The following is a 27,626-nucleotide window of genomic DNA, read 5'->3' on the forward strand; positions in this document are numbered from 1 at the left end:
GAAGGTGTTAACATCATAGATATTTTTTACACTTAAAAATGTCGAATATCGTGCCAAAAAAAAGAGCATTTGTGGGAAGTTTTAATTCATTATTTATTTTGAAGAAAAAGTTATCATATACTTCGGGTATATTATGAGCTTCTAAAACCAGGTGAAATCATTAATACTGATCGCTACCAACAACAAATAATCAATTTGAACCACACTTTGATGGTGAAACAACCAGAATGTGCCAGAAGACACGGCAAAGTAATTTTGCTTCATGATAACACACCATCACACACTTCAAAACCAGTTAAAGACACATTAAAAGATCTTGCCTGGGAAGTATTAACCCACCCGCTGTATTCACCAGACCTTGCTCCTTCAGATTACCACTTGTTCCGATCGATGGCACACGCACTTTCCTCAACACTTCAAAACATATGCAGAAGTAGAAAATTGGGTCTCTGAATGGTCTGCCTCAAAACAAGAAAAGTTCTATTGGGATGGTATCCGAAAATTACCTGAAAGAGGGGGGGAATGTGTAGCTAGCGATGGACTTTTGAATAAAGCACTTTTGATGTTTCTCTTGAAATTATCATGTTTTCTTTGATTACAAAAGCCGCATTATTAACCGGTACACCTGGTATGACAGGTGGGGATGGCGACTCTTCATCTTACCCACCAGGAAAGTCCTGATTGAGCCACATCCCTCTCTCCTTGGTTAGGGGCCCAGCTCACACTCCTCCACTGCCTTGGAGGTTTTCTTCCAGAGCCTTCTCTTGGGTCCTCCTGCTCCCTTATAGTTTCTCTCCCACCTGGTAGGCTGTAGGTGTTTCTCCCAGGGACAGGCTGGCTTGGCTTGGCTCGGGGTGGGGAATTGTGTGTTTGTGGGGCAGTGGGCTCAGCCGGGAGGCTGGGGGTCTCAAGCTGCCTTGTGGCTGCTCTGCGGGGTCTGGCGGAACCCCAGCCTCTGGCTGTGACATACAGCCCCCTTCATGAAACCAGACAGAATTAAGCCTTTTGTTTCCTGTTTGCTAGGCCGGCTTAAAGAAAACACAGAGGGTCCGTGCGGCTGGGGCTCCCAACAAGACGGCCTTTGTATTCATTTAATTAATCAGTTAGCTGAGGGGAAGGAGAAGAGGGAAGTTCATGTTATAAATACATGTTTTTCTTTGGCTTTTTCCCCCCAAAGACAGGGCCTGAATGGCATCCCCGGGAGAGCCCCCCATCTCACCCTAGACATGCTGGGGGCCAGGGGCCTGCCAGGCTGCAGCTGCAACCCCCGCTAACCCTCCCCTCCCTCCCCCCAGCTCAAGAGTGTGGGCCCTGCTTTCTCTGGGGAAATGTTAGATGCTGACAGGAGGTGGGGCAGTGGTGGGGGCGGCGGGGGGGTCACAGGCTCTGGACCCCATTCCCCCTCCTTGCATCTCCCTTCAAACCCTGCGCCCTCCATGGACGAGGTAACTGCACTGCCACATGGAGAAATGTCTGTTCCCATCGCGGCCAGTGGCTCTGCAGGTGCATTTGGGGGAAAATCCTCGCTTAAGTGCCAGGTGGTCTTCATGCTCCCTGCTTACCTCCCCTCCACAGGGAGGGGCCCACTGGTACCCAAGTGCCCAGCGGACAAAGCTCTCAGCCATGCATTCCTGGGAACAGCAGAGCCCCTCCGTGCCCCCCCGTCCCTCCCCTTCAGTTGTGCCTTCTGAAGCACAGGGGCAAAGGAAGTACGGCTCCCGGGGCTCAGGGGAGGGGCTGTAGTTGGGGGTCTTGAGTCTCCCTGGACAGATACCCTCCACCCACTGCCATCTCTGCAGAGCCAGCTGTTGTAAAGCTTCCTTTGAAGATACTACTTAAACTTTATTTTCTTTTTGGAGATGGGCAAATTCACTCACTGTTCTCTCACTGACTCGCCTCTGCCAGCTGCCAGGTGTTTTTAGACTAAAAAACCTTTCGTGAAGAGGTAACATTTGCAACCCCTTAATATATGGCCCTTGCCATGGAGTTTCACTGTGTGAATTTCCCCGATGGCTCTTCATCTCAAGTCCCAACCGAGACACTCTGGTATCTGGTGCCTACGATGCCAGGCCTCCTGGACACTGCCCAGAAAATCTGCAGAGCTAGCCCACAGGTAGAGAGAGGGTCCAGGGCTTGGGCCTCATGCCTGAATCTAAATATTTAACTTGTCTCACAGGGCATCAGGCCAATACTCAGCTGGGTGCTGCCATCGCAGGTGGTGCAAGGCTCCTGCTTCCTACCCACCTCCCAGCTTCAGTGGGGGCCCTTCAATGAGGGACATGGCAGAGGCTGGAAAGCAGAGCATGTAAAATGTTCCATGGGACCTGGCTGGTGTGGTTCAGTGGTTGAGCATTGACCTGTGAACCTGGAGGACATGGTTCGATTCGAGGTCAGGGCATATGCCTGGGTTGTGGGCTCGATCCTTGGTGGGGGGCATGCAGGAGGCAGCCAATTAATGGTTCTCTTTCATTATTGACTAGAGGCCTGGTGCATGAATTCGTGCACTGGGGGGTCCCTCAGCCCAGCCTGTGCACTCTCGCAGTCCAGGACCCCTCAGCGGACATACCTCTCACAGTCTGGGACCTCTCGCTCCTTACCACCCGCCTGCTTGCTGCTCCTTACTGCTCAGCTCGCTGCTCCTTAGTGCTGCTTCAGAGGTGGGAGAGGCTCCTGCCACCACCACTGTGCTCACCAGCCGTGAGCCCGGCTTCTGGCTGAGCTGCACTCCCCGCTGTGGGAGCGCATTGACCACCAGGGGGCAGCTCCTGCGTTGAGTGTTTGCTCCCTGGTGGTCAGTGCACATCATAGCAACTGGTCATTCTGGTCGTTCTGCCATATGGTCACTTAGGCTTTTATTATATAGATGTTTCTATCTCTCTCTCCCTCTCCCTTCCTCTCTGAAACCCATAAAAGTATATTTTAAAAAAAATGTTCCATGGGGACAGGACTGCAGGGCCTCAGTTTTCTGTCACCCCCACCCCTTCCTCTGCTCGGGACCTTCTTCCTCTCAGCCACTGAGAGAGCTACAGTTTCAGGCCACAAACCCAAATACCCTCACTCTGGAGTTTTGGGAGCACAATCAAGGCTGAGACCTGGATGGGTTGAACTTTTTCTTAGCTCACCATCAAAATGCCAGGAGTCTTGTGTGACCCGGTCAGCGAACTATTCGGTGTAACTTACTGTGCAGCTGACGAGCCTGTGCCTTGTGTGTGCCTGTCCTCTGAGGCAATGAATAAACTCAGGACTCTGGAACTCATGTCCTCTCTGGAGTAATCTGTCAGCCCCTGCTTCCCAGCTTCATTTCCCCAGACCAGTCTGCAGGAAAAGGACCACCCTCTTGAGTTCCTCTGCCCAGAGTGGGCCATAGGTTTAGGGAAAAAGTCCTTGCTGCCCTTTGCTAGGGGCTCCTGGAGAGGTCAGACCCTCCAGAGTAAATCTCATTTCCAACATTGTTTACTTGGTGTATCGGTTAATAATGGCAGATTTTGTAATCAAGGAAAACACGATCATTTCAAGAGAAACATCAAAAGCGCTTTATTCAAAGTAATGTTCATCACTAGCTACACATTTCCCCATCTTTCAGGTAATTTGTGGAACTTTTCTTGTTTTGAGGCAAACCATTCAGAGACCCAATTTTCTACTTCTTCGTATGTTTTGAAGTGCTGCTCAGAAAGTGCATATGCCATCGATCGGAACAAGTGGTAATCTGAAGGAGCAAGGTCTGGTGAATACGGCGGGTGTGTTAATAGTTCCCATGCAAGATCTTTTAATGTGTCTTTAACTGGTTTTGAAGTGTGTGATGGTGCATCATCATGAAGCAAAATTACTTTGCCGTATCTTCTGGCACATTCTGGTCGTTTCACCATCAAAGCGTGGTTCAAATTGATTATTTATTATCGGTAGCGATCAGTATTAACGATTTCACCTGGTTTTAGGAATTCAATACACCACACCTTCCTGATCCCACCAAACGCAGAGCATTGTCTTCTTTCCGAAGCAATTTGACCTTGCAGTCGATGTTGATGGTTGGCCTGGATCAATCCATGATTTTGTGTGTTTGGGATTCTCAAAATAAATCCTCTTTTCATCGCCAGTCACAATTCGATGCAAAAAAGACTTTCTTTCGTGCCATTGAAGCAACATTTTACTGATGACTTTTCGGTTTTCCATTTGTCTTTCGTTCAGTTGATGTGGCACCCATTTTCCTTCCTTTAAAATCTTTCCCATTGCCTGTAAATGATCGTAAATTGTTTGCTGAGCAACGTTTAATCTTCCTGCAAGTTGTTTTTGAGTTTGACATGCATCTTCATTCAATAATGCTTGTAATTATTGGTCTTCAAACTTTTTCGCTTGACCTGGGCGTTCTTTGTCTTTCACATCGAAATCATCACTTTTAAAGCATTTAAACCAGCATTCACAAGTATCTTGAGATGGAGCATGTTCACCATAAGCTTCCCGAAGTATACGATAACTTTTTCTTCAAAATAAAGTAATGAATTAAAACTTCCCACAAATGCTCTTTTTTTTTGGCACAAAATTCAACATTTTTAAGCGTAAAAATATCTATGATGTTAACACCTTCAGAAACTTTGACATATGAAGTTTTGAAGCTTGTTGTCAATACAACAAAATAGCATACATATCAAATCACATATATATTAACATATGTGTAACTCCATCTATTGAAAAAAAAAATCACATTATTAACCGGTATACCTAGTAGTCATAGAGACGGTGGAGCTGGAAAGAATCCCACGATCAGCTGGCCCGAGGAGGAAGCCAGACTGACTCCCCTCCACAATAGGAAGTCTGGTTTGAGGCATGATGGTGGGTGGGGTCAGTGGGGTCTAGTTTTGGCCCCCAGGATGCAGCCAGGGTAGCTGGGACTTGGATGTCCAGGGGATGAGGGGCCACAAAAGTCATGTTTTTCAGAAGTTGACGTGTAAGTGAGTTGCCTGGTCCTCTTGTTAAAATGCAGATTCGAAGCCAGTAGGTCTGAGTGGGACTCAGGTGCCCCACTGACTGACTCCCAGATGGTGTCGATGCAGCTGGTCTGAGGCCACACTTAGTAGCAAGGGGTGTGTGGTTTATCAGTGTGGTGCTTGCAACGTACAAGGTCGCTGACCTGTGGTGGATGCTTTGTTCCAGTCGTAGGTGACCAACTTATCTTGGTTTTCATAGGAATTCCCCAGTTTAGTCAGTGCAAGTTCCCGGGATGGTTGACTGCTCAATGGCTGATAGATCAGCTGAGGAAGAATTGATGCCATGGGCTTCCATGCCCAGCAGGCCAGGTGGCAGCTTCCTGGCTGAGGGCAGAGTGATGTTTTGGGCTCTTCTACTTTGTGACTCCTGTTTGTGAATCAAGAATTTTAATTCTACATTTGATTGCATCCAAAATGTGTTTTGTTTTTTTTTGCATAGCCAGCAGGTGACTCTTGTTGGGGGGAGGATGAGCAGAGACTGGGTTTTGTCCCTTTGAGCCCCAACCATTTTGTTGTTCTGAGCAGCCCCTCCTTCAAAGCCAAGGTCTAACCCTCTTCTCTCATTGCATGCCCTGCCCCAACACATGCTCTCCAGCCTGACCTTAGCTTCCCCAGATTGTGTTAAACTAAATCCCCATACATTTATCAAGCACTTAGGATGTACAAGGCATTTCAGAAGACAAAAATGCAAGTGAAACCTAGCTCCTAACTTCCATCTTAAAGACATCTATCCCTTCTAATGGGAGAGGTGATTTGTGAAAAGTAACAATACAAGAGTTAAATAATCATGAAGATTACAATGCAGGCGATGTCACAGGATGTCACAGAATTAATTAATTACTGAATGAGTGGCACAGATGCTGTGTGCTGAGGGAGCTCCAGGAGGAAAGAAATGCTGTGCACTGGGCTGATCGGGAGCGACTGGGGCAGGGCCTTGGTGGGTGTGATGGAGGAAGCTAAGAAGGTGGAGCAAACACCACGGGCCACCTACTGTGTTCCAGGCACTGTAGGTTTTCTGCAGCTACAGAGGCAAAGGTGACATAACCCTGCACTTGAGGAGTCTACAATCTAGGGGGAAACTCACAAAGAAAACTTCAAGGCTGGGGGCCTGTGGGAGCACCACAGAGAGAGACACTCAGCTCAGGCTGATGGCTGTCGGGAGATTGGAAGGAACTGTTGCTTGTGACATCTAAGCTGGCTTGAGTAGAAAGTGGTCCAAAATGTGGCCCAATGTGGGCATGAAAGACTTAAGCAAAGTGGTGCCTCCTGCACAGAGGCAGGTGTGCAAGGTCCAGCATGCTGCGCATGTGCATAGAAGCAGTAGAGGATTTTGGAGTGTAAGGCGTGGTCTGGAGAATAGCCAGAGGTGAATGGAGAAGCAGGCACAGCCAGGTCAGGCAGAGCCTCGTGTGCCCTCAAAGGAGCATGTTTTCATACGGCCAAGGGGGAGCCCCTGAAGAGACAGAATGAAAATGTGGCTGAGAATAGGCTCTGGAGCCAGGTGCCCTGCTCTTGCATTTACCTATGTGCCCTTGGGTGAATGATAGTCCCTTGGGGCCTCAATTTCCTAATCCATAAAAAGGGATTAAACATAGGACCTCAGTGCACTGTTGTGAGCACTGAGTTAATCAGCATATTCTGAGCTAAAGAGCAGTTCTAGAGCAAAGAGAGTGCTCAATAAATGACAGCATTGTCAGTAGTAAGGGATTTTAGGCTGGCAAGTGCCTTGGGCAGATTTGAGCTTTAGGAAGGTCATGTTGGAGGTCCTGCGAAGGCTGGACTACCATGGGTAAGACCGGATGCAGGGAAGCCAGTTAGAAACCTAGTGCAGTCCTCTAGGCAAGCCGTGCTGAGGGCTGAACGGAGGCAGCAAGCTGTGGATAGAGTGGAAGGGCCAGGTTGGAGGATTTAGAGAGGGTAAGGGAAAGGAAAGCTCCATGAAGAAGAGGGCATGCGACTGGGCTTGAAGCAGGACTAGGGTTCGAATAGGCAGAGGTGGGAGACAGGCATTCCGACAGATAAATGGGACAGGCAAAGGCGCCAAGTCTCCCAAGTATGGGGCATAGTCAGGGAAGGAGAAATACTCAAATTTACATGGAGTGTAGGACTGGCACAGAGGGGGATTGTAAATTGGGACTGAAAGTTAGGTTGGAGCCATGGTGCGAAGGCTTCCATGCCAGGCTTAGAAATCCACACTTGGTTCGAGAGGCCCCAGGAGCCAGTGCAGGCTTTGGACATAAAGAACAAGTGACACTAATATGTAGGTGGAACAGTGCAGAGAGCTGTGAGTTAGGAGGTGGTCCAAGAACAAAAAGTAATAAAGGAAGTAACAAGTGTGTTTGTGGGGAGAGGGGAAAGTGAATGGGGAGATGTACATGGGAGTTGGACCCGTTAGGACTTAAACTGTGCCCTATAAGAATGTGTTGGCCTGGGTTAGTGAGGGGGTGAAGTGAAAGTTGGTGGGGAGGAGGCTGGGAGAAATGAACAGAATTCCAAGATTTCTCCAACGTGGATGGGCGATCAGAAGGGAACTGGTGCTGTAACAGAAACAGTGAAGACAAGCTCGCTCCACACCGAGCACAGCTGTGGCTCGTGGTCCCAAGAAGCATCTGAGGTGTGTAGCAGCTCCGGAGCATTGGGTGCTGGATAAACTGATGGTGTGTTTGCTTCTCGGCCATCTACCGGTCCCCACAAGCTGAGAGAATGCCTCCCTCTCATCATTTTCCTATGGAACAGACTTAATTATGCCCTAACAGGAGACGAAGGAAAGATCAGCACGCAGCGGTTTATTAAGATTGATGACAAGGTCCAAGCCGAGGTAACCCACCCTGCTGGCTTTAAGGATGTAATCAGCATTGACAAGACCAGGGAGAATTTCCATCTGATCTGTGACACCAAGGGCCGCTTTGCTGTTCGTCGGATCATGCCTGCGGAGGCCAAGTACAGGTTGTGCAAAGTGAGGAGGATCTTTGGGGGCACAAGAGGAATCCTTGATTGGGTGACCCATAATGTTGGCACCATCAGCTACCCGGATCCCCTCAAGGTGAACGACACCATTCAGGTTGACTTGGAGACTGGCAAAATGGCTGATGTTATCAAGTGTGGCACCGGTAATCTTTTGTACGGTGACTGGAGGTGCTAACCTGGGAAGAGCTGGCCTCATCACCAACAGAGAGACACCCTGGAGCACTCAGCCAGCTCAAGAGCAGCATCATGGGAGTTGTGGGGTCAGCAGCCAGGTTAGAGGATGGGAGAGAAAGGGAAGTGAGGACAAGGCAGTTATGAGCACAAATCACTAAAGAGAAAGATAGGAAGGATATAATTTCAGAGGGTTAAGAAAATAATTTCAAGATGAAGTAATTCTTTACATTCATATTATAATTTATAAAATACTTCAAGTCCATTGTCTTACCTAATCTTCACAATATTTAAGGAATTCAGATGGAGGCTGTTAACCAGTGAGTCTCTGAAGGATGCAGGGCCAATCCATGTACTGATGGATGCCCACCTCCGGGCCAGTACTCTCCCTGCACTCTCATGTCTAGGGGCCTGGGGAGATGTTGTATGTTTGCAGGTCATGGTGGGTAGCCTGAGCCTAGGGGAGGCTGAACAGACACGAATACATACTCACAACTGATGGGCACATGGGGATGGAGGGTTAGCCCAGGTGGCATCAGCTGGAGGGGAAGGAGGGACTCTGCTTTTGAGGTGGGAGGGCAGGAGAGGGAGGCTAGAGATACAGCCTATAGAGGGGACACAGCCAGCTGACACTGAAAAGTCAAAAGACATTTACAAAGCCACACACCCACAGCGCAGGAGTGACCGGGGCTGGGCTGGAGAGGACAAGCAGGCTGCAGCCCCAGAGTTTGGCTACAAGGTGAGGTCAGAGCCACCTTTATTGCGAGTGAAAGAAGGGGCAAAGAACCCTCTCCTGAGGCCCTGAGCATAGAAATCTTGAAGGTGGGGAGCGTGTCCTTTGTACCCTCACACCCCAGCCCTGTGCCTTCTTCACCCACCCTCACCTCTACTTGGTCTCTGTCAGTGTTCTGGGCAGTTCTTTTGATCCAGCTCTGGCCCCAGGAGACCCGATCAGCCCCCATAAGAACCAAGTTGCTCCAGGGGAGTGTGGCCATAACGGGGTGAAGCAAGGTGGCAGTGGTGGTGGTGGGGACTGGGGGTGGTCCATGGACGGGTCTTCCCTCTGGACGCAGGAGAATGAAGATGTGCGATAGAGGTTCTGCCAGAGCCTGGCCGGAGAACAGAGACCCCTTACAGAGGTGACCTCTCCTTCTGAGGCCATGGCTTTGATCCGGGAGTCCGGGAGGGTCCATCCCGTGGGCCTGATGGTACTTCTTGGCACTTATTGGCAATCCTGAATTCCACGCTTCCATCGGTCCAGCCTCACTGACTGGAACTCCAGGAATCTGCCCTCCTCACTTTCCGGAGGTCATCTAGTCCTGGTGGCTGCAGTCCTTGAGGGATGGAGCCCACGCTGTTCTTGTTCTGAGACCAAAGTCTGCATTTGGGGCAAAGGAGGTCACAGCGCCTCCCAGCTTCCTGCCTCTCCCCCACGCCAGTGTGGCCTCCAACCTGCGTGTCGCAAATCAGGCATAGGCGCTGCATTGGGGGGTCACAGCCTCCGTCACGGACACAGCTGGTGGGGCACGTGGGGATGGGTTCCTTCCCAGGACACCCATGCTCTTTAGCTCAGGGTCTGGGTGTTCACGTCTCTCGCTGTGGTTGCCTCCCCCTGAGGGTGATCGACTGTCCAGTCCTGGGACTGAGGGGTGTCCTGGGACACAGGACCTCCAGTGGGAAAACCTGGAAGTCTCAGGGAAGCTGGGACGAGGTGGTCACGCTGCCTCACTTCCACTTCTGAAAATGTTCGGAGGTTAGATCTTGAGATTCTACCCGCACAGCCTGCTTTTCCTCTGGGATGATGCACCGTCTTGTAGGCAAAAGGATGAATTCTAAAGCGCGACACCACCGTGTAATGTAGAGGCCCGGGTTGAAACCCCCTTTGCCACTCCCTGCATGTGCAAGTTTGGGTGAGCGACTTTATATTTCTGAGCCTCGGTCTCATTATCTGGGATAAGGTTGATAACACCAATCTCACAGGCCACAAGGGCGAATGAGACGACGTTTGGCAGTCAGGTGCATAGAATGGCCCAGGTGCCTGTAGGAGGTGGGACATCTCCCTGTCTCCTCCCTCTCCTTACTTGCATGAGAGTGATACCCATTCGGCAGACGGAGGATGTGAGGCTGAGGAGTAGGAATAATTCACTCTGAGTCAAAATGGCAGAATCAAAAATCAGCGACAGACTTGCAGCTCTTGTTTGCCATCTTCCTACTTGGGATTAAACAAGCTGTCTCATCTGCAGTGACCCTTGGATGAGGGGAAGGGACCTTTTCATTTATTTGTCCATCCATCCATCCATCCATCCATCCATCCATCCATCCAACTACGCGTACCAACCACATGCGAGGTATTTTTCTAGATGCTGGGGATCAATTGTCAACTAAGTGCATCATAGACTTCCTGCCTCCATGAAGCTTACATCTTGGTAGGGGAGACACATGACAACACCCAGGTAGTATGATGTGAAGAAGTAATAATCACTCTGAAGGGAAAACAAAGCAGGTTACAGGGTAGAGAGTGGAGGGGCCACGGGCATCATTCTACCGGGGTGGCTAGGGAAGGCCTCTCGGAGGGGTGACATTTGAGCTGAGGCCTGAAAGAATGCAGCTGGGAACTTGTGGCCTGCCATCTCCGCCTCCTGGAGCTCCCAGCTCAGCCCAGCTGCCCCAGGGTGGAGTCAGCTGCGGAGGAGACAGTGAGTCCCGGTGTGGCTGCACAGTAGGTGGGAGTGCAGCTGTTTTCATCAGCTGTCCTTCCACGGAGCTGACTGCATTGCTGGTCTGAGCTTTTAGGACGAGGGAGGAACCGAGGCTGGAAAATTAGTGTTGAGGGTCAGATTGCATATGAGAATAACATAAAAAGGCTGCCTTGCTCCACTTGGGGACACTCTACAATTGGGGACAAGTCACAGTGTGTTCAGTTTCCCTTATAGCTCTTTTTCTTTGGCATTGCCTTTTCCTTTAAGAAAAAAAAAAAAAAACACAGCCCTGTTTGGATTGCATGGTAAATGATTTATGAACATTATTCTTCTCCCTTAGTTCTACCTGTAGGAGCTCCAGCCCTCACAATCCTTTTCATGTTGATTAAGTACATTTGAAAGCAAAAGGAGACTCTGAAATTGCTTCACAATATAGATGAGTGGCTTCCCTGGACCCGGGAGGCATTCCTCATCTTCCCTTTGAAAGAGCTCCTTGCAGCTGGTTAAGCAGCACATCAGCCCAGAAACGGGGAGCCAGTCTGTGTGTGCCGAGGGGGCCCGATGGAGAGTGTTCTTTCTGGAGCTGGCAGTTAGGGATTTGAGATCCTGGGATCCCCGGATGAGGAGTGCTCCAGGAGTCATCCTTCCAGTCCAGGTGTGACTTTACCTGGCTTGGCCCTGGCTGGTCAACCCTGGTCAGAGGATAAGAGCATGTTCTTATAGGACCTGTCCAAGCTCAGCGTTGTCAGGAAACCCCACTGAATAGGGCATGGGAGAGGCATGTCCTAGCCATCTTTGTATACCCCAGTCACATGGGAGGTGTGTGTGCAAAGGAAACACGATCCATGGAGCCAGCAGCCAGCTGAAGGTCCTCTTGGCTTGTTCTATAGTTAGGGCAGGACCGGCGGCCTTCCCCAGTTCCTCCCCATCCCTGTTTGCTGCTGCGTGATGGAGATCTTGGGCACATACTCTAGGTAGGTGCCTAATTAAGGTCTAGCCTCAGAGCTCACTTTGACCTGGTCTGAGTCAACCTGGAAGGTAGACTTAAGTAGATTCCGTTCCTACTGCATGTTCAGTGTCTCGAACCCCAGTCTGGCCCAGGGCCCCTTTCCACAGGTCTTCATGTCACAGATGAAGTATGTCCGTTTCCCCTCAACTCTTGGTCTGCTGCAGAAATTGTGATGTCCTCTTTCCACCCTCCTTGCCTCACAGGTGTCCCTGTGAGTGGCAGTCAGCTTCCGGTCTTTCAAATTCAGGCTCTGAGGGTTTATTAGAATCCCCCGTCTTCCAAAAGTTATCCCCTCTGGGGCCTCCCTCTGTGTATGAACCCAGGTCCCTCCTCTGGCCCTTCCCAGGTGGATTTCCTTAGTCATGCCTGCTTTGCCGCTTACCTACTGGGTGACTTTGCAAAAGTCCCTTCAGATCACTGGCTCTCCGTTTCCCATTTATTAAAGGGGAATAAGACCATTTGAAGAACAAAGGAGACTCCAGTTTTGAAAAATGCTTTGTAATTGTGTTTATTATCTCCTCATGACAAACGTTAAAGTAGACACTTTAAAAATGTGAACATTTAAAATTCTACTGTCTGGCAACATGCATTGTGGGACATGGGTGAGACGGTGAACACAGAGGGAAAGACCCCGCCCGTTCATGTGGAAGCCTGAGGAGAAATACTGGGTGTGCTAACCTGGCCTCAGTCCTCCCAGTGGAAGGAGGGACTGAGCTCCTGCCATTGTCCATCCCTCACACCAACCTTGAGATGGTTTGGCCCCAGCTGAGCAGCTGGTGGAAGTGAGACCCAAGGAGATAAGTGAGTTCCTCAGATCACAACGTCAGCAAGTGATGGGGCCGAGGATCCAACCCAGTTCTGCCTGACCCTGATGTCCCTGCCTGTGATGTGATATGTCAGCACCCACCTCCTGGGCTGCCTTGAGGTCAGTTGGGCCTCCATCGTTGGCCTCGACTCACTGCCACCTCCAGATCCTACCCCCCTTCAGCTGTTATTCTGCCTTCAGCAGTTTACCCCCAGAGCTAAGCATTTACCCCTCTGAGTCTCCTCACTCCCCGCCTCTCCCTCTCTCTCTAATGCGCACTCCGGGCGGGTGCTCATGAAGCACAGATTAACGCGTCACCCCCTTCTTCCTGGCTAAGAGAGGAGAGTGAAATCTCTACATTGTGTGCCTGGGGGGCAGCTGATCCTGAAAGGGTTGTCCATCTAAGCAGATTTTGTCCCCTTCTGAGTTTTGCCTGGGCTGGCCCTGCCTCTGTGCAAGTTGAGTCATGCCTTGGGGTCAGCTTGGGAGATCTGCTCCCTGGTGTCCTAGCCCCCAGTTAACTGCAGACAGCCTCTGCCGGCGGGTACAGGTGCAGTGAGGGGTCCTCACCCCTTTGCCATCACTCAGAGACACATGTGCACAGCGCCCCTCCCCAACTCTCTCTCTGTCCCTCTCTCCCCATCTCTCCTCTCTCCACCTTGATGTTGAAGGCTCAGCCCCACTTAAGCTTCTGTCCACTTCCAGAGCCCCCTCTCTCTCCAGAGTGGCTCAAAGGGTCTTTTGAGCGGGAGAGCGGGGAGGTGGGAGAGTGGGAGTGTGTGTGTGGGTGGAAGTGTGGGTGAGCAGGCATTCCTGGGCCTAGGAGGAGAGATGAAGCTGTGAGCTCCCCAGGGCTCCAAGGGTGCGTGGCTGTGTACCTGGCGACTTTTGAACCAGCTCCAACCAAGAGAAATCTGTGGTGGTAGAGCCTCAGCGAAGGAACTAGACTCTCCATGAAAACAGACTTGGGTTGGAAGCTGTCTGCTCTTGTTTGGCAGTGTTGCGCGTCCTGGAAGGGGAAGGCCGCACCTTCCGGAGCGGTTGGGAGGCTCTCAGATGGTCCAAGTATCAGCTTGCTAGTAAGAGACTGTTTTCCCCACCAGGAGGACTGGCTGTGGGATTAGTGCAGTAGTAATTGGTTTTCTAATCAAGGCTGGATGGAAAGAAAAGCTGGGAGCCGTGGGAGAGCTCTGGACCGTGAGTCAGGGCCTTGGCAGACAGCGAGTGTGATACAGCTCCGAGACTCTAGCAGACCTGCCACCTCCAGGCATTGCTTATAAATGGACAGAACTTGCCCGGGGCTCTCAGCCAGGGAAGCAGGGTCTGAGCCAGGATGTAAACTCTATTTTCCACTCCCCGGTAATTCATGAAAGCCCGAGGGTAGAGGTGAAAGGGGCTTGGACCGGCCTGTGAAGGTTGGACCACTCTTGGTCTCTCCCTGGCCGGGGCGGTCACACACCCGGCTCAGCTGTTCAGTGTCTGCATCTTGCTTTCCAAAGAAGCTGGGAAGTGGTTAAGAAGGGCCTTTCCAGTTAGTCTTTGCTACTGAATTAAGTTGGTCAACTGTGTTGCCTCTTTCTAGATTGACGTATGGACCCCAGGTCCTCACAGGTTTTGGAATGTAGAGAACGAGGCTTTTGCCAGCTGCTGAGATGCTTTTGTGTTAAGTGAGTACAGGGATGCATTTTTCCTCCCTGGTGTATAGGGAAAGGGTAAGAATCTGTATTGGGTCCAGACCCCATCACGTCTTCTTCTGCCCTGCTCCAGAGAAACCCTCTATGCTGTTGCGTCTGGTGGCAGCAGGAGCCAGGGGGTAGGCAGTGAGGGGCAGAGCTGTGGGTTCGAATCCCTCTGCTCCTGATAAACTGGGTGACGGTGGGCCCCTGGCTCTGACCATAGACAGCGTGAGGTGAGAGGAGAGGGAGAAGGAGAAAGAAGCTCGGAGGCAGTGCTGGTGGGGCTGAGGGGCAGAGAGGTGGCTGGGAACCCAGGGTGCCACCCCTCCTGCAGCCTCCATCCCCTCTTCTTCTCCAGCTGGAGGCCAGGGCTACTGCTGTCATTGTGGCTGGGTAGGTGTGTCCCCCACTGTGCTCTGCCGGCTATAAACTGTGAGAGACATGGATAGAATGGCCTCCCAGAGTTCTCTGCTGACCAGAGAGGCCATGATGGGCTGGAGTGGGAAGTTCTGTCCAGAGCAGCCTGCCTGATCAGAGGGGGCAGCTCCTCCCACCCTCTTCCCTCTGCCAGCCCTTCGGCTCAGTCATGGGCTAGTAACAGAGCTGCTACTGCTGGGGCTGTCGTCAAGGAGCAAGTTGATAGGAGTCTGTCTTCCCCTGCTGACCACATGCAGAGTGCACATGGGACAGGTTTGGGCTTGAAGAACATTCAAGGCATGTGCCAGTTAGAAGCTGAAAGTAGCAGCAAATCCAACCCAAAGTGTATTAAACAGTAAGGAATATATGTTCTTATACATTATGACATTCAAACCAGGACTGCTCTGGGCTCAGTGACATCCACAAGCCCCCGGTTCTTTGTCTGTCATCCCCCGGAGATCGGCTCTGCTTGCAGACTAGCTTTCCTCTGGGTCATACAGTGGTGGGCATCGCACCATGCCTCTGCCCTTTTTCTCTCTCCCTCACCCAACCGGGGCGGAGGGGGCCGTTCACTTCTAGAGCATTTCTTAAATCCACCCTTTCCTACTCCACATTTCACAGGGAGGTTTAAAAAAAGGGCAGAGGTTTAAAATTAGAAACAGTAAAGTGAGTCAGCTGTAAAACTGGGGGGTGGCGGGGGTGGGGTGGGGGGGTAATGGAGGCTGTGACAAATGGCCTGTTGTAATTCATATAAAAAATTTAAAAAGCACCTGTAAAACATTTTAAGTAAAGTCAAGAGACAAACGAGAAACTGGAATAAAAAATTGCAACTCACATCACGGGGCTATTTCCCCTAACATACAAAGAGTTCCTAAGAATCAACAACAAAATACAACCCAATAGAAAAAATGTGCAAAGAATCTGAACAGATTATTTATAGAAAATATAAACGGCTCAACATGTAAAAGGATGTTCAGTCTTACACATAATAAGAGAAATGAAAACTATCCTGAGATAGCATTCATCATTCATGTATTAAATGGGCAACATTCAAGAAGTTTGTGACACACTGTATTGACAGGGGCAATTTGGTAATATCAAAATTATAAATAATTTGCCATTTGACTCAGCAATTTCAAAATAGGGAATTGATCTTAAGATATACTTGCACATAAGTGAAATTATATATATGCTAAGTTTATTATTTGCAACACTGTTTGCAATAACAAATAGCGAGCAACTGGAAATGACCCAAATGTCCTGACAATGGAATACTATGCATTTAAAAAGAGGAACAGGGAACTTCTCTTTGTACTGTTATGGAAAGATCTCTAAAAAATATATTTGGAGTGTCAAAGGAAAAAAAAAATTCACCAAGGTTCAGAAAAGTGTGCTTAGAAGATAGAAAACAAGACTCTGCATTTGTGTTTGCTTGGATAAGGGGGAGACAGGAATGAGAGGGAGACATTTCAGTGCATATTTTTATACACCGTTTGATTTTGAACCGTGTTACATGTTACCTTTTTCAAAACCAAACCAGAAACACTGAGCAAATCCCATGAAACCTCTGGGAAGACCTGCTGACTTTCCCCCGGGCTGTGAATTGTGGAGTAGGAAAGGGGTGGATTTAAGAAATGCTCTAGAAGTGAACGGCCCCCTCCCCCCCCGCCCCCCGGTTGGGTGAGGGAGAGAGAAAAAGGGCAGAGGCAGAATCAAAGGTGGTTGGCAGACGTGGATAACTGCTCGAAGGGCATGGTCCTGACATGGAACACGGGAGAGGCGTGTTGGGGGAAGGAGGAGGCCTGGAGCATCACTTCACCTTGAGAACCTGGTCTCTGCACTTCCCCAGTCACTCAGTCCTGGGACCCTACCTTGTTCTATTTCTCTATCAGTCCACGGACTTATAGTTTGCTGGTGACAGTCCCCCCGATCAGACCAGTGAGCATAGTCCCTGGGGTGTGAATCCCGAGACAGAGCTGGGTCTGCTGGTGGCTCTGGCAGCAGCCTGAGCGTGGGGTCTCCCAGGGAGCAGAGTAACAGATGTCTGGAGCTCTAGGGACAGGGAGGAGGCCCAGCAAGTGGACACAGCAGCAGAAAGCCCACAGTCGCCACTGGGTCAGCGTGTTCCAGAGAAAGGGTGGGTCCTTGTCTTCCATTTCTTATCTCTGTTCTAATTCTCTCTGGCTCACCGTCTGCTGCCAGTGAGGACCCTGGGGCCATGAGCCCTGTGCCTGTATCTTCTCAGGACTAATGTCTGCCCAGGGGCACCACGGCACTGATGGCTGTAGGAGAGTAGATGGGGTGCGGAACCCAGAGGAGAGGTCCTCTAGGCAAAATGAATGTGTTTTATGTGACACTCATGTGAGAGACGCAGTGGAATGGGACGTGTTTGTGGTACATGTACCTTTTTCCGGCAATAGCAGTCCGCCCAGCTCTGGGCCCTGCTCCTGGCGCATTGGCAGAGATGGGGCCAGGAAAAAAATGGACTTGGACTTGAGGCTAACAGCAGCTGTGCTTGTCGGAGTTGGAAGCTTTATGAATTGGTGTGTGAAACAGGGCCACACTCTCGGTTTCAATTGTAGCTGGAAAGGATTAGAAGACAATTAATAAATCATTTAGTGCCCCGAGTTTAAGTAACTTATTATTATGGGCTGCATCTCTTTATTACGCTTTACTGAGCAACATTGGCGAATTTCCTTCAAATGTCACACAATTTGTATGCCATTTGTTTCAGAAGATTTTTTAATGCACACATAAATTATTAACCTGAATTCTTCAGGACACATTGCCAGAATCCCAACCCCTCTCCCACCATCCCTACGAGTCTCTTAAAGACCCCCTGTCCCCAAACGATGACTGTGCCAGGCCTGCTGTCCCAGGGCCTGGGGTGGGCACAAGAGCCACTGGCTGTCTCCTTGGATTGGGCACCTGGGCAGAGACCTAAAGGGGCTGTGAGGAAAACGCTCGTGTTTTGGGATGATTGGCTGGAGGCTGGAGAGGAACAGTTGACCAAAACCCTTCCTTCCAAAGATTTGGTAAAAATAGGTCAGGCTGGCAGGGTGGGCCTGCCCTTACATAAAACCGGGTCCTGTTGGCGGGGAGCTGGGAGCACTTCAGACACCCTGGGCTCCAAGCTGTGATGTCATCGATGGGCAGCCTCATCCACAGAGGGGCGACCTCTTTCTCTACTTTCTCTACCATGAACTGAAGAATCGTTTCAACATTTCCTGGGCCTGATGCCGCGTCGTCCTTTTGTTTGTCTTGGTGGAGAGGTTAACGTTTTGGTAAGATAACATTTTAGTTGACTCCTGAATTATTACAGCCCCTCTGCACAAAGATTCTCCTGTGAGTAGCCAGGGACTGGGTCAAAGGGCAAACTGATCGGCTTGCCCCTCCTTCTTCAGGTGCTTTTCTAACACCTGTGTAACACGCACCTACTGAGCACATAAAGTGATAGGTGCTCCTGGCGTGTGTGCACGCACATATGTGTGCTGTATGTGCACGCGCACACATGTTTACACATGTCTTTGCACGTGCTGTATGTGTGTGCATGTGTTGCCTTCATCTTGCTGTATGCATCATCATACTACCCCGGCCTCCGTAGGAGTCAGTGCCTGGTGAGCGAATGAATGAGCCAACCCGGAAGGAACACAGGCAGCTTCTGAACAAGCTCAAGATGAGTGACAGGAAGAACCCCGCAGCCTGGAAGCATTGAGAAGGGGCTGCACTTGGTATCTTTCCAGACAGCTCAAGGTTTACTTCTTGAAGTCCTCCATGGGTGCTTAAATAGTGGGCATGCTCCCTGCCTTCCTAAGAGAATAGTCCAGAACCTTCCGTGATGTTTTCTCCTTGGCCTACCCTCCTCAACCTCAGTGTGCCTTCTGGGGACGCCTGAGCCTCCTCCTCTCTGGGTCCTGTTGGCGGGGAGCTGGGAGCATTTCAGAGACCATGGGCTCCAAGCTGTGATGTCATCGATGGGATATTACAGAGGCCCAAGATACCAGACACTGAGCCTGTTAGAAAGGTGTGTAAAATCAGAGCGAAGAAGCTGTAAGTAGGAGCCTGGGAGTTTCCCTAGGAGAAGGCTCAGAAGCTTGAGGGCAAGGATTTTGTGACTTGTACTTTGACTGCCTGGAGATTTAAAAAATTGTTTCGGCCGAAACCGGTTTGGCTCAGTGGATAGAGCGTCGGCCTGCGGACTCAAAGGTCCCGGGTTCGATTCCGGTCAAGGGCATGTGCCTTGGTTGCGGGCACATCCCCAGTGGGGGGTGTGCAGGGGGCAGCTGATTGATGTTTCTCTCTCATCTATGTTTCTGACTCTCTATCCCTCTCTCTTCCTCTCTGTGAAAAAAAAAATTGTTTCGGTATGTTTATATGAGGTTGGATTTATGGGGTTACTGCATAGCGAAATCGCATGCGAGTGAGGAAGGCATTTAGGTCACAGAAAGATGGCCTGTCTCCTTTGAGGTGGGAGTGAGGGGGTGGGTTGGTAAAGGCATTTTATCTATTAATTCCCTTCCAAGAGCATCAGCAGGGAAAGTCTCTGATTGGGTCACTGGGACTCAGAAGGCAGTTTCACCAGGAGGGGCCTCTGCAGAGAGGATTTGCTCTCAGTGTTGGGAAAGCCTCAGGCAGCCCTCCTTGCCAGCTCTGCCACCCCTTTGCCCTGGAGGGAGCTTGCTCTTCACTCCCAGACTGAGCTGCTTTTGTGTCTCCCGGGAGGGAAGACCTCACTGCAGCCAACAGAGGGGCCTCCGGGCCAGCCCTGCCTGAGAGGGCTTTCAACGTCCCCATGCCCAGGGACAGTCACCTGTGCCAGCCTGTGGCACCGCCAGCTCTGCTGCTGGCAGGTGCCAGGTGGAGACAGTCAGCTGCTCAGGAGAGAGACTGTTCTGGGTAGTTACAGCTAGCAAGGGATCCCGTTTTATCTACCTACCATCGGGGTAATCTGTCCTCTGCTGGAGGCACCTCGAGGAGCAGGTACGGCAGATGGCAGTGTAGCCAGGTGATTCCGGGTGACGGGCTGGAGAGGGAGGAAGCGGCCAGCCCTGATCTGGAGGCTGCACACTGCCGTGAACTCAGAAAACCTCCGCCCTCCCCTGTTTATGGTGAAACTGGGCCTCCTTCAAGAGAGGCAGTTTTCCTACTCGGTTTGTTCTCAGATTGGTGTTACACCCTGGAGCCAAATTAGTGGCTGAGAACAATTGGAAACAAATGCTCTTTCAGCATCCCACTGTGATCTGGATGCAGGTGGGACAGGAGGCGGCCTTCTCCACTAAGCCACCCTCTGCGGAGAGCCAGCATCCCAGCCGCAGCCCAGCGGAGCCCCCACGCTCAGCCGTGCTGCACACACCTGCCTGCCCTCGGCCAACAAGCGGGAGCCCTGTGAAGTTATTTATGAAACAATATTCAGGACCAGCCCCCGGGGGCAAGTTAGGAATAATGAATGGAAGTGCTAATCGGAGGCCCAGGCTGCTCAACGGGCCTGGAGCCGGCCTGCTAGGGCGGGGACTCGCTCCCTGGAGGCTTCTTCCTACAGCCACCGTGGTGGGCACCCTTCTCGGCCACGTGGGTGGCTGTTGACTTGGCCTGGATGTCAGAGTGAATATTTGCACTGCCTCACCTCTGTCTGGATGTGCCTGCCTGAAGTGGGAGGTTCTCCTTTGTGATCCCTACATACCTGCTGGTGACACATAGCCCCTCAATCCACTGGCGTGTCTCTTCTATCGGACTGTAGGCGACTTGAGGGCAGGGAGCTGGGTTCTCCAGTCCGGTAAAGGGTCTACACTCAGAACACACCTGGTAAAGCACGAAGGCCCCGCTGGCCTGGCTTCCTACCCTGGACTTCCCTGGACATGTCTCCACCTCTCGCAACCTGTCTCTGCAAATGTGAAAGGAGGAGATCAAAATAGATGATCTCGAAGGTTCCATACAGGTCCACCCGACCTGGTTCTGACCCACTAGCTTCCCCATCGCCTCTGGGCCGGCTCTTCTGGGCAGGCACTGCCCATCATGGCTGCGGCCTCTGCGCTGGTGGCCCGGCTTGGCCATTACGCAGGGTTTCGGCCTGGGTCCTCTGCTCTGGTGGCCAGATACTGTCCCCTGCCTGAGCTATTTCCCCTTGACATATCCCCCCTTCTGTCACTTTTCTGAGACAAACAGTTGAAAATTTCCTCCCAAGTAAAGCCAGATGCAAAATGAGAACTCTTTGGCACAAAGCAATATATTTGCTCTGCCCTCCTGGGAGGCTGCATTTACTCTTCTTTCTGTCCCAGACCCCATTCAAGGTCCAGTGAGGGGGCCTTCCTTTCTACTAAGGTGGCCTGTGGCCATCACACCCTCGCTGCACCCTGTTCAGGGGAGCGGTGGCGTGGGGTCTCCGCCCGCTTCTCTGCCCTGTGCAGACCTGCGCCTGCTTTCTGGGAAACCAGTCGTACCTCCTTGCATGAGAGAAATACTTTTAACTTTTCAAAGTACATCATTATTTTACTTCATTTTAAAAGTATGTCTATGTTGCAGACAAGGCAGGATAAACATCTTGATTTATTTGAGGCCCAAATATTTATTGGCATCTAGTCCAAGATTCCTTGGCATCTTGGAACTTTCAAGCTGAATGCGAGCTTAGTGAGTATCTTCTGCGCTGATTCTTAACTTCTCGGAGGATTTGACAGCCTTGAAGTCGTGGTAAAATTTGTAAATCTACAGAAAAGTAGGGGTTTGTGGACCCCTAAAACCTTAAGATTCCTCTTGCCTTAATTCAGCCACGCAGCTCAATAGATGGAGAAACGGAGGCCCAGAGAGTTAGGGGGGCAGGTGTAAGGTCAAGGACAATAAAGGCCAGGACTACTCCTAGGTCTGGTCTAAAGCCCTTCCCCACCCCCTCAGCACAGGAGTCTCCCAGTCTCTCCCCATAGGTCCCCGCTCATCACTTGCGGTGTCTTCATTCCTGACAGTCTTTCGTTTCAGACTAGAGAGGGCCCAGCTCTACCAGACACCTCTCTCCTCCCACCAGTTAAAAAATTTGTTTTTCCTTTTCTTTTCTGCTCTAAATCTTGTCTCATTTGCCAGCATCACCCTTTGAAATCACCTTGGGCCAGATGTTCCCACAGGAAAGCTGGCTCCCCTGTGCGCGGACTGGCCCAGGAGCCCAGCCCCTTTGTTCCTGGCAGCCCACCCGTCTGCATTCTCCCACTGTGGCTTTAGAGAATGGGGGTCCCTGCTGTCTCTGTCTGCCTGGGCCCATATCCTCTCCTGGGCTTTGGCTGCTCATTTTTCTGCTCTTTAATACCCAGGCTCTTTTTTCTTTAAATATATATAAACTGGGAGAAGTTAGTAAAAGAATACACACACACACACACACACACACACACACACACACACGGGCAAAAAGAGGTTTACAGTTGTAATATGAATAAATAAAACAATATTAATAAATAATAACAATAAACTCTGTATTTTTGTATACTCACAACTATAAACCTACTTTTGCCTCTCTCTCTCTCTCTCTCTCTCTCTCTCTCTCTCTCTATATCTATATATATATATATATATATATGGTGGTAAAATACACATAAAATTTACCATCTTAACTATTTTTAAATGTACAATTCAGTGGCATTAAGTACATTCATATTATTGTGCTACCATCACCACCATCTACCTATAGAGTTCTTGGAAAACTGAAACTCTATATCTATCCTAGCCAATCTAATAATCTAATAGAAGAGTAATATGCAAATTGACCATCACTCCAACACACAAGATGGCTGCCTCCATGTGGTCAAAGATGGCTGCCCCCATGTGGACACAAGATGGCCACCACAAGATGGCCAGCAGGGGAGGGCAGTTGGGAGGGACCAGGCCTTCAGGGGAGGGCAGTTAGGGGTGACCAGGCCTGCAGGGGAGGGCAGTTGGGAGGGACCAGGTCTGCAAGGGAGGGCAGTTGGGGGCGATCAAGTCTGCAGGGGAGGGCAGTTAGGGGTGACTAGGCTGGCAGAGCTTGTCCAAGGCCACACGGCTAGGACGCAAGGTGGATCCGAAGTCAGGTCTGGCTGCCTCTCAAGTCCAACCTCTTTGTCTTTCTCTTATCAATTATTTTTATTTTCTTTATTCAGTTTCTTTTCAAAAGCCACAAAAGTGGCTCACTGCAACCAGAAACAAGGCAAAGATACGCTAAAGATGGAGAGCCTTCGTCCCTTGTCCCCGTTCTCCCATCGGCTCACTGTGAACACTCGGGCTGTTCCTTCCACTGCCTCTGTGCTCACACAAACACAGGCAAATGGTGAACTCATTCTCGAGTCTTCTCTGTTTTCACCAAATGGAATTCCAAATTCCACATGTCACTCTGCTCCTTACTTTTCTTACTTTGAGCATTATGGCCAGCTTGCGTGGCAAAAGATACAGATCCAATTTGTTCTTCTTACAGCATAGTCATACCCCAAGTTCTTGGCCATTCCCCACTTGGTGGGACATCCAGGCGGTTCTGCACATCTTCCCGCTGAAGATGCTGCCCCTTTGTCCTTATGCATTGCTGCTCTCCTCCATAGGATACATTCTATACAAACAGGGGCTGCTCAAAGTGTATGTGTATTTTTAATTGTCATAGACACTATTATACTATCTTTCTCAAAACATAGTAGCAACCCAGTCATGCTTTTGTTGTTGTTGTTAATTCTTACCTGAGGATATTTTTCCATTGATTTTTGTTTGTTTTGTTGTTGTTAATCCTCACTGGAGGATATTTTTCCATTGATTTTTTTAGGGAGAGGGCAAGAGAGAGGGAAAGACATAGAGAAACATCGATTGAGAGAAACACATCGATTGGTTGCTTCCTGCACAAGCCCTAACCAGGGCATGAGCCGGGGAGGAGCCTGCAACCAAGATATATGCCCTTGACCGGAATTGACCCCGGCCTGCAGGCCGATGCTCTATCCACTGAGCCAAACCGGCTAGGGCTCCATTGACATTTTCACGTCTCCTCAAAGCCCAGTGCCTTTGGGCTCATCCCAGCCTCTTCTGACCTAGCCGGGACCCTCCAGAAAGGCTGAGGGACACCTCTTTCCTCTCTCACCCTGTGGCCACACGTGGACCCTGGGCATTGCTCCGACCTCTCCCTCGGCCAGTGACGCCTGGCTGTCAGGGTACTGGGTTATAGCCCTAACGCTGATGGTCCCTTTGGCAGACCACTCAACCATTCGGGTTATTGGTTTCTTCATTCCCAAGTGGAAGGAGGCTGGGTTAGCTAGATCAGCTGACCTTCCTGTGTTGAGATACCTCCAGAGCTGGCTCGCAGGTGGAGCACTGGGATCTGTCTGCGTTGGGGGAGGGGCACTGCAGGGAACATGAGACCCTCAGCCATCTTCCCTAAAAAGGCCTCCCTGCTGCCTCAACTGTTGGTTCTGCAAGGAAATCGTGTGAAAGGTGGGATTCTGGAGCCAGACTGAGTGAGACCCAGGTTAGACTCAGCTCAGCCGTGTACCAGCTCTGTGGCCTTGGGCAGCTTCCCTCGCCTCCTGCACCCTGATCCCCGGGTCTGTTAAGTGAGCAGAATAAAATGGCCCAATGCGCCAGAGCCGTGCTGTCCAGTACAGCTTTCCCCAGTGGAGGAAGTGGTCTCTGTCTGCCCAGAGCGACAGCCACCAGCCACATGGGGCTGTCCAGCACTTGAAATGTGACTGGTGAGGGTAAAGGCTGGATTTTAAGTTTTATTTAACTTTAATAAGGATTTGAATTTATAAAGCCACTTGTGGCTAGTGTGTACCTTACTGGACTGTGCAGCTAATAGAGGATGAAAATGGGATACGTTACTGCAGCACATAGAAGGTGTTCAGCTAGCCCAGTGTCTGGCACATAGTAAGCACTCAACAAATGTTTGCTATTATTAGGTATTATGTGTCTTGCTTTCCAGCCCACCACCCATGGCTCTGGGACACCTCACACTGGCTGTCGCAGAGTCACTTGGGGGAGGGCGGGCGCGGGAGGTGTTGCAGCGGTGGTGCGTGTCAGTAATGAGCCTTGCACTAAATGTTTCTGGTCTGCTACTTTCCCTGGAGGGTCATGTGAGCCCGAGTGGTATGTGGCCTGCTTTGCAAGTGATTAACATGGTGTAAGCAATCTACATGGAGAGAAAAACCCTCCGTTGGTATTCCATTATTCTATTAGAGTTTCAGAGCTGGGATTAAGTGGACATGATTTCTTCCTATGGGCCATTAATTTTGTTTTATTGCTGGTCTGATGGCCATTACCCTTTTTTGCCAATGCATTCCCCCATTAGGTTTGTACAATTAACAAAATATGTGCTGTTAGGGCTTTGATAGGAATAGTGGGATGGAAATAACTGGAGGGGGTGCAGTACCACTGAGTTGGGGGTGGGAAGAGGCTGGACTTAGGGGTGGGGCCTCAGGAAGAAAGGGGGTGTGGCCTCTTTGTAGCCCTGCCCTATAGCCCTGGGCATTCCTGGAGATCACCCCTGAGGCCCTGGCCTGCTCTCTCAGCCAGGAGTGGAGGAGTTGCCCAGGGGAGAGGGAAGGACACGGGTGGGCCTGCCTGGTGGTGATGGCCTTTCTCCAGATCCCCTCCTTCAGCCTCCAGCTGGGAACAGAGTGAGCTACCCTGCCTGACCCACCCGTGCTGTCACCTTGAACCTGAAACTCCTCAGCAGGCTGCTTGCGTCAGCCTCCAGGTGTCTGGCCCTGTGACAGGAGAGACTGTGGGTGACGCTTTGCTTCTCTCTGTAGGTCACATTAAGGAGGGCCTGGGCCTGATTCAGGGGCAGCTGGTACTCAAGATCAATGATTGCCACATGGAAATGCAGGATTGGCATCGTCAGGTCATCCAGGTCTTTAAGAAAAGTTAGAAATCTGGATTTTTAAATGAGATTTCCCACTTTTTAGGTGGTGGCAGAATTTACAAAGACACCGGACAGGGCAGAGTTCACCTGCGGGCTGCCAGCTGACCACCTCTGCCAGGCGATGAGGAGTCATCGAAGGGCATTAAGGACGAGTGGATGAGATCAAATGTGTGTTTCAGAGAGTTCTCGGGTTGTTGGGAGGTGGTGGGTAGGTAAGGATGGGAAGAGGCTGGAGGCTGGACCAGTTAGGGGCCCAGGAGAAGAAAGGATGCTCGAGGCAGGTCAGTGACCTGGGATGGAAGGAGAGCAGTGACACTCCTGGTGAGAATAAGCAAGTCTTACTCTTGATGTGTTCACACCTCAGAGGATGGCCACAGGGCCAGGCAGGCTGCCCTGTGAGCGGATCCTCTGGCCGCGGAGGGGTGGCCTCTGCAGGGGCCTTGCCGCCTGGGAGCCCACACTGCTCTGTATGGAAGTCCTTCCCTCCTCACCGCCTTCTGTAAACAGGTTATGAGTGTCTCTAACTCCTTCTCCCAGGCAGGAAAATTATTAGGATTAGCCTGCCAGTGCCAACAGTCCTTTTTAGGGTCTTCTGTACAGGTACAGCCCCAAGAACCGAGTCTTGGGTCAGGGCTAGGCCTGGAGAATGTGACTTAGGCACCTTTTCCAGTATCTCTACAACTGGGTGCCCAGCGCTGCCTGTGGCCCAGGGGACTGAGGACGGGTGTGAATCAGCATTGGTTCTTCTGAGGAAGCGCATGCAATGCTGGCTGGGTTACTGTCTCAGAGCCCAGTATTTGCTACCAGGTACTAAATTAATGATAGTCAGGACACAAGCCCACGTCTGTGATGCCCTGGTCTACTGCTCTCCACCTCAAACCATGGCTCATCTCTCTCCATCCTCACAGCTTACCCAGTGAGCTTCATGGTGCTCGCTCAGCTGTCCTTGAGTACGTGCTGCCTCCTATGGAGGTTTTCTGTCCCTGTCCCCACCTCCTTTCCAAACAAACATGAGCATTCAACAACTCCCTCCTCATTTACCATTTAACGAATTTCCTCCTATTTATGTGACTGGTCAGTCTCATTTATGGTTCCATTTTATTTTCACGGTGAGTAAAACAAGCCTTCATTTCAGTTCTGGTTGCATTATTGCGTGGGTGCTTATCTGAAGGCCTTTACATGATCGCTCGCCTGCCAGGACCACAGAGCGCTGGCTTCGGAAAGGCCTAAAACCTCATGCACACAGGTGATTCCCCAGCGTGGGTCCCGGGTCAGTGCCAGTCCAGGAAGACTTTCTGCTCATTCATGGTCATGAGGGCAAAACAAGGACAAGGTGAAGAGGTTGCATGTGCACATGTGTACATGTGTGTGCATCATACATGTGTGCATGTGTGTGTGAGAGGCAGGCACAGGCTGAAAATGCTTTCCATGATGCTCTATTCAACTCAAAGGATGGCTCTTTTTGCTTTCCTCACCTTTGGAGGGTTGAATTACTTAGTGAAATGATGGTGAAAGAGACACTTAATATTTTGTTCATATGTAAGTTTGTCAGCTCTCTCAGTCCCCTGCTATTTGTGACATTGTGCTGATGGGTGAGACCGCATCCGGGAGACTGCGCTTTGGAGCAGCTTCTCACCAATGCAGGATCCTCCGTCCTGTGGGTTCACTCTTTCTGAGGAAGCCCAGCTCAGGTTTGGATGGTTCTCACTGCTAGAAACTTCTTTCTTATGTTGAACGGAAGACTGGCTTCCTCTAACATCCATCAGCTAGTCCTAATCCTACAGTCCAAAGGAGCACAGTTTTTCTTGCATGGTTTCTTCAAATGTTTGGAGGACCACCATGTGGGAGAAAGGTTGCTGCTTTGCCAGCATTTCTAGGACCAAAGGGAGATATTAGAGAGGGACAAATGAAAGGACAACTCTAGCTTCTTCCATATCTTCTACTTCACCGCTCCTAATGATGAAAATAGCAACAGCGATAGCTGACGTTCAGTGAGTGCTTATGTTGTGCAAGGAACTGCTGAGCGCTTTACAGTATATGAAATCTTCAAT

General features: G+C 50.5%; 1 pseudogene; it reads left to right on the top strand.

Moving 5' to 3' along the window:
* Nucleotides 1–6,767: 6,767 nt before the first annotated feature.
* On the top strand, nt 6,768–9,214 carry LOC103287183 (40S ribosomal protein S4-like; annotated as a pseudogene).
* The last annotated feature ends 18,412 nt before the right edge of the window (nt 9,215–27,626 follow it).

This window comes from Eptesicus fuscus, chromosome 23 (assembly GCF_027574615.1).
Source record: "Eptesicus fuscus isolate TK198812 chromosome 23, DD_ASM_mEF_20220401, whole genome shotgun sequence".
NCBI classification, from domain to species: Eukaryota; Metazoa; Chordata; class Mammalia; order Chiroptera; family Vespertilionidae; genus Eptesicus; species Eptesicus fuscus.